The sequence below is a fragment of the Triticum aestivum genome, chromosome 5B, assembly GCF_018294505.1.
Source record: "Triticum aestivum cultivar Chinese Spring chromosome 5B, IWGSC CS RefSeq v2.1, whole genome shotgun sequence".
Lineage (NCBI taxonomy): Eukaryota > Viridiplantae > Streptophyta > Magnoliopsida > Poales > Poaceae > Triticum > Triticum aestivum.
In genome coordinates, this window is record NC_057807.1 from 647,707,984 (window position 1) to 647,715,488 (window position 7,505).

Below are 7,505 nucleotides of genomic sequence, written 5' to 3' on the forward strand. Positions count from 1 at the left end.
AAATCACCCGGAACACTTCCGGTGTCCGAATATAGTCGGCCAATATATCAATCTTTATGTCTCGACTATTTAGAGACTCCTCGTCATGTCCGTGATCACATCCGGGACTCCGAACAAACTTCGATACATCAAAACTTATAAACTCATAATAAAACTGTCATCGTAACGTTAAGCATGCGGACCCTACGGGTTCGAGAACTATGTAGACATGACCTAGAACCATTCTTGGTCAATAACCAATAGCAGGACCTGGATGCCCATACTGGTTCCTACATATTCTACGAAGATCTTTATCGGTCAAACCGCATAACAACATACGTTGTTCCCTTTGTCATCGGTATGTTACTTGCCCGAGATTTGATCATCGGTATCCAATACCCAGTTCAATCTTGTTACCGGCAAGTCTCTTTACTCGTTCCGTAATGCATCATCCCGTAACCAACTCATTTGGTCATATTGCTTGCAAGGCTTATAATGATGTGCATTACCGAGAGGGCCCAGAGATACCTCTCCTACAATCGGAGTGACAAAACCTAATCTCGAAATACGCCAACTCAACATGTACATTTGGAGACACCTGTAGTACTCCTTTATAATCACCCAGTTACGTTGTGACGTTTGGTAGTACCCAAAGTGTTCCTCCGGTAAACGGGAGTTGCATATTTCTCATAGTTACAGGAACATGTATAAGTCATGAAGAAAGCAATAGCAGCATACTAAACGATCAAGTGCTAGGCTAACGAAATGGGTCATGTCAATCACATCATTCTTCTAATGATGTGATCCATTAATCAAATGACAACACATGTCTATGGTTAGGAAACATAACCATCTTTGATTAATGAGCTAGTCAAGTAGAGGCATACTAGTGACTATATGTTTGTCTATGTATTCACACATGTATCATGTTTCCGGTTAATACAATTCTAGCATGAATAATAAACATTTATCATGATATGAGGAAATAAATAATAACTTTATTATTGCCTCTAGGGCATATTTCCTTCATCATCATCATGACACGCATCATCATTGTCATATTGCCTTGCATGATCATGTAGTTGACATCGTATTTGTGGCGAAGCCACCATGCATAACTTTTTTCATACATGTCACTCTTGATTCATTGCCCATCCCGGTACACCGCCGGAGGCATTCATATAGAGTCATATCTTGTTCTAGTTTTGAGTTGTAATTCATGAGTTGTAAATAAATATAAGTGTGATGATCATCATTATTAGAGCATTGTCCCCAAATAAAAAAAAGATAAAGGCCAAAGAAAAAAAGAAAGGCCCAAAAAGGGGGGGATGTTACTATCCTTTTCCACACTTATGCTTCAAAGTAGCACCATGTTCTTCATATAGAAAGTCTTCTATGTTGTCACTTTCATATACTAGTGGGAATTTTTCATTATAGAACTTGGCTTGTATATTCCTACGATGGGCTTCCTCAAAATGCCCTAGGTCTTCGTGAGCAAGCAAGTTGGATGCACACCCACTTAGTTTCTTTTGTTGAGGTTTCATACATTTATAGCTCTAGTCCTCATGTTGATATCAATTGATGGGCATCTTCATAGCCCGTTGATTATCCTCGTCAATATGAGACTTCCTCCTTTTTTTGTCTTCTCCACACAACCCCCATCATCATATTCTATTCCACTCATAGTGCTATATCCATGGCTCACGCTCATGTATTGCGTGAAAGTTGAAAAAAGTTTGAGCTTATTTAAGTACGAAACAATTGCTTGGCTTGTCATCGGGGGTGTGCAAGATGGGAGCATTTTTGTGTGACAAAAATGAAGCATGACCTAACTATATGATTTTGTAGGGATGAACTTTCTTTAGCCATGTTATTTTGAGAAGACATGATTGCTTTGATTAGTGTGCTTGAAGTATTACTATTTCTTATGTCAATATGAACTTTCATTTTGAATCATTAGGATCTGAACATTCATGCCACAATAAAGAAAATTACATTGAGAATTATGCTAGGTAGCATTCCACATCAAAAATTCTGTTTTTATCATTTACCTACTCGAGGACGAGCAGGAATTAAGCTTGGGGATGCTTGATACGTCTCCAATGTATCTATAATTTTTGATTGTTCCATGCTATTATATTACCCATTTTGGATGTTTATGGGCTTTACTTTACACTTTTATATCATTTTTGGGACTAACCTACTAACCGGAGGCCCAGCCCAAATTGTTGTTTTTTCTGCCTATTTCAGTGTTTCCAAGAAAAGGAATATCAAACGGAATCCAAACGGAATGAAACCTTCGGGAGCAATCTTTTTGGAACAAACATGATCCAGAGGACTTGGGTGGAAGTCAAGAAACAAGCGAGGCGGCCACGAGGGTGCCCGGTGCACCCCCTATAGGTGGGCGCGTGCCCCACCTTTTTGGGCCCCTCGAGCATCCATCGACCTACTTCTTCCTCCTATATATACCCACGTACCCTGAAACCATCGAGGGGCACCACAAAAAAACTATTTCCACCGCCGTAACCTTCTGTATCCGCGAGCTCCCATCTTGGAGCCTTCACCGGCGCTCCACCGGAGGGGGAATCGGCCATGGAGGGCCTCTACATCATCTACAAGGCCCTTCTGATGAGTTGCGAGTAGTTTACCATAGACCTTCGGGTCCATAGTTATTAGCTAGATGGCTTCTTCTCTCTCTTTGAATCTCAATACAAAGTTCTCCTCGGTCTTCTTGGAGATCTATTCGATGTAACTCTTTTTGCAGTGTGTTTGTCGAGATCCGATGAATTTTGGGTTTATGATCAAGTTTATCAATGAGAAATATTTGAATCTCCCCTGAATTCTTTTATGTGTTATTAAGTTATCTTTGCAAGTCTCGTCGAATTATCAGTTTGGTTTGGCCTACTAGATTGATCTTTCTTGCAATGGGAGAAGTGCTTAGCTTTGGGTTCAATCTTGCGGTGTCCTTTCCCAGTGACAGCAGGGGCAACAAGGCACGTATTGTATTGTTGCCATCGAGGATAAAAAGATGGGGTTTATATCATATTGCATGAGTTTATCCCTCTACATCATGTCATCTTTCTTAATGTGTTACTGTGTTCTTTATGAACTTAATACTCTAGATGCATGCTGGATAGCGGTCGATGTGTGGAGTAATAGTAGTAGATGCAGGAAGGAGTCGGTCTACTTGTCATGGACGTGATGCCTATATACATGATCATGCCTAGATAATCTTATAATTATTCGCTTTTCTATCAATTGGTTGACAGTAATTTGTTCACCCACCGTAATACTTATGCTATCTTGAGAGAAGCCACTAGTGAAACCTATGGCCCCCGGGTCTATCTCTTATCATATAAGCTTTCAATCTACTTTTATTTGCATCTTTACCATTTCCATCTATATCATAAAATACCAAAAATATATTTATCTTATCATATTATCTCTATCAGATCTCACTTTCGCAAGTGGCCGTGAAGGTATTGACAACCCCTTTATTGCGTTGGTTGCGAGTTCTTGTTTGTTTGTGTAGGTGGGTGGGACTTTTGAGGAGCCTCCTACTGGATTGATACCTTGGTTCTCAAAAACTGAGGGAAATACTTACGCTACTTTACTGCATCACCCTTTTCTCTTCAAGGAAAACCAACGCAAGCTCAAGACGTAGCACCTACTGATAACTCACAAGTATAGGGTATCGTGATAGTCTTCAAGGATAGCATTTTACCCAAATTTATTGATTCAACATAAGGGGAGCCAAAGAATATTTATGAGCCTTAGCAGCTGAGTTGTCAATTCAGCCACACCTGGGAAATTATATTTCTGCAGCAAAGTGTTTATTAACATAGTAGTTTGATAGTTTTGATAGTAGTAGTAAGAGTAGCAATAGTAACAGGAACATCAACAATAGCAGTTTGTGATGATTTTAACAACGGTAGCAATAGTAACTTAGCAAAGACCAATATGAGAAAAGCGCAGGCATTGGGTTAGTGATGGATATTTGTGTTGGATGACACTCATCATATAAGAGTCACAACCTAGAGTGGCACATGATAGCTCCAATTCATCAATGTAATATATGCATGTATTTCGTATATAGTCATATGTGCTTCTAATAAGAAATTGCATGGAATCTTTTGTCCTACCCTCCTGTGGCAGCAGGGTCCTTAAGGAAACTAAGATATATTAAGGACTCCTTGCAATAGAGAACCGGAACAAAGCATTAACACATGGTGAAATACATGAACTCCTCGAAATACAACCATTCCCAGAGAGTATCCCAATTATTGTCACTTTGGGGCCTACGAATTAGAACAATAACAAGTGCATATAACTAGCAGACATGAACTGGAACTCAAATATATTCATGAAAACATAGAAGGTTCGGATCTAAAATCATGGTACTCGGGCCCTAGTGACAAGCATTAAGCATAGAAAAGTCATAGCAACATCAATCTCGGAACATAGTGGAACTAGGGATCAAGCCCTAACAAATTGACTCGATTACATGACAAATCTCATCCAACTCCATCACCATCCAGCAAACCTATGATGGAATTACTCACTCCTAGTGGTGAGCATCATGGAATTGTAGTTGATGACGATGGTGACAAATCCCCCTCTTGGGAGCCCTGGACGGACTCCAGATCAGCTCTCCCGATGAAGAACAGGAGGTGGCAGCTCCGTCTCGCAAAACATGATGAAACTTTCTCTTTGTGTTTTTTCTCCATGAAATGATGTTATCGGAATTAGGGCAAATGGAGGCTTGTGGGGCCCACGAGCTTACAAGGCACGCCCTGAGGGGATTGGGTGGGCGCGCCCCCGAGCTCATCATTCCTGGGTGGCCCCCTCCAGTAGGTCTCTTCGCCAATATTTTTCACATTTTTAGAAATAATCTCTGTAAATTTTCAGCCCAATCCGTGAGCTTTTATTTCCGCACAAAAATAACACCATGGCAATTCTGCTGAAAACAATGTCAATCCGGGTTAGTTTCATTCAAATTTGTGTCTAAAACAAGAGTAAAAGTGCTTGGAAAAGTAGATACGTGTGATGCCCCCGATTCAATCGTACACTAATCATGCATGCATATGTGTACGATCAAGATCAGGGACTCACGGGAAGATATCACAACACAACTCTAAAAGTAAAAAGTCATACAAGCATCATATAACAAGCCAGGGGCCTCGAGGGCTCGAATACAAGTGCTCGAACATAAACGAGTCAGCGGAAACAACAATATTGAGTACATACATAAGTTAAACAAATTGCCATAAGATGGAAAGAGGCGCATGCCTCCTGCCTGGGATCCTCCTAAACTACTCCTGGTCGACGGCGGCCTGAACGTAGTAGTAGGCACCCTCGGTGTAGTGGGGATCATCATAGACGGTGGCGTGTGGCTCCTGGGTTCCAGCATCTGGTTGCGACATCCGAGAAGAAGAGGAAAAAGGGCAAAAAAAGGGAGCAAAGCAACCGTGAGTAGTCATCCAAAGTACTCGCAAGAAAGGATCTACACTACATATGCATGGGTATCTGTGTAAAGAGGCAATTGAAGGAAATATGCCCTAGAGGCAATAATAAAGTTATTATTTATTTCCTTATTTCATGATAAATGTTTATTATTCAGGCTAGAATTGTATTAACCGGAAACTTAGTACATGTGTGAATACATAGACAAACAAAGTGTCACTAGTATGCCTCTACTTGACTAGCTCGTTGAATCAAAGATGGTTAAGTATCCTAGCCATAGACATGAGTTGTCATTTCATTAACGGGGTCACATCATTAGAGAATGATGTTATTGAATTCACCCATTCCGTTAGCTTAACACTTGATCGTTTAGTATGTTGCTATTGCTTTCTTCATGACTTATACATGTTCCTATGACTATGAGATTATGCAACTCCCAAATACCGGAGGAACACTTTGTGTGCTATCAAACGTCACAACGTAACTGAGTGATTATAAAGATGCTCTACTGGTGTCTCCGATGGTACTTGTTGAGTTGGCATAGATCAAGATTAGGATTTGTCACTCCAATTGCCGGAGAGGTATCTCTGGGCCCTCTCGGTAATGCACATCACTATAAGCCTTGCAAGCAATGTGACTAATGAGTTAGTTGCAGGATGATGTATTACAGAACGAGTAAAGAGACTTGCCGGTAACGAGATTGAGCTAGGTATTGAGATACCGATGATCGGATCTCGGGCAAGTAACATACCGATGACAAAGGGAACAACGTATGTTGTTATGCGGTTTGACTGATAAAGATCTTCGTAGAATATGGGGGAGCCAATATGAGCATCCAGGTTCCACTATTGGTTATTAACCGGAGACGTGTCTAGGTCATGTTTACATAGTTCTCGAACCCGTAGGGTCCGCACGCTTAATGTTCGGTGACGATTTATATTATGAGTTATGTGTTTTGATGTACCGAAGGTAGTTCAGAGTCCCGGATGAGATCGGGGACATGATGAGGAGTCTCGAAATGGCTGATACGTAAAGATCGATATATTGGACGACTATATTCGGACATCGAAAAGTTTCTGAGTAATTCAGGTATTTATCGGAGTACCGGAGAGTTACGGTAATTCGCAGGGGAGTATATGGGCCTTATTGGGCTTTAAGGGAGAGAGAGAGAGAGAGAGAGGTAGGCCGCGCGCCCCCAAGGCCTAGTCCGAACTGGACTAGGGGAGGGGCGGCGCCCCCTCCTTCCTTCTCTTCTCTCTTCCCTTTCCTTGACTCCTACTCCTACTACATGGAAGGGGGGAATCCTACTCCCGGTGGGAGTAGGACTCCCCAGGGCGCGCCATAGAGAGGGTCGGCCCCTCCCCTCCTCCACTCCTTTATATACGGGGAGGGGGCACCCCATAGACACACAAGTTGATCTGTTGATCTCTCCCAACCGTTTGCGGTGCCCTCCTCCACCATATTCCACCTTGGTAATATCGTAGCAGTGCTTAGGCGAAGCCCTGCGTCGGTAGCATCATCAACACCGTCATCACTCCATCGTGCTGAAGGAACTCTCCCGCAAAGCTCTGCTGGATCGGCGTTCGTAGGACATCATCGAGCTGAACGTGTGCTGAATTCGGAGGTGCCGTACGTTCGGTACTTGGATCAGTCGGATAGTGAAGACGTACGACTACATCAACCATGTTGTGCTAATGCTTCTGCTTTCGGTCTACGAGGGTACGTGGACACACTCTTCCCGCTCGTTGCTATGCATCACCATGATCTCGCGTGTGCGTTGGATTTTTTTTCAAATTAGTATGTTCCCCAATAGTGGCATCCGAGCCAGGTTTATGCATAGATGTTATATGCATGAGTAGAACACAAGTAAGTTGTGGGCGATACAAGTCATACTGCTTACCAGCATGTCATACTTTGGTTCGGCAGTATTGTTGGATGAAGCGGCCCGCACCGACATTACATGTACGCTTACGCGAGACTGGTTCTATCGACGTGCTTTGCACATAGGTGGCTGGCGGGTGTCAGTTTCTCCAACTTTAGTTGAACCAAGTGTGGCTACGCCC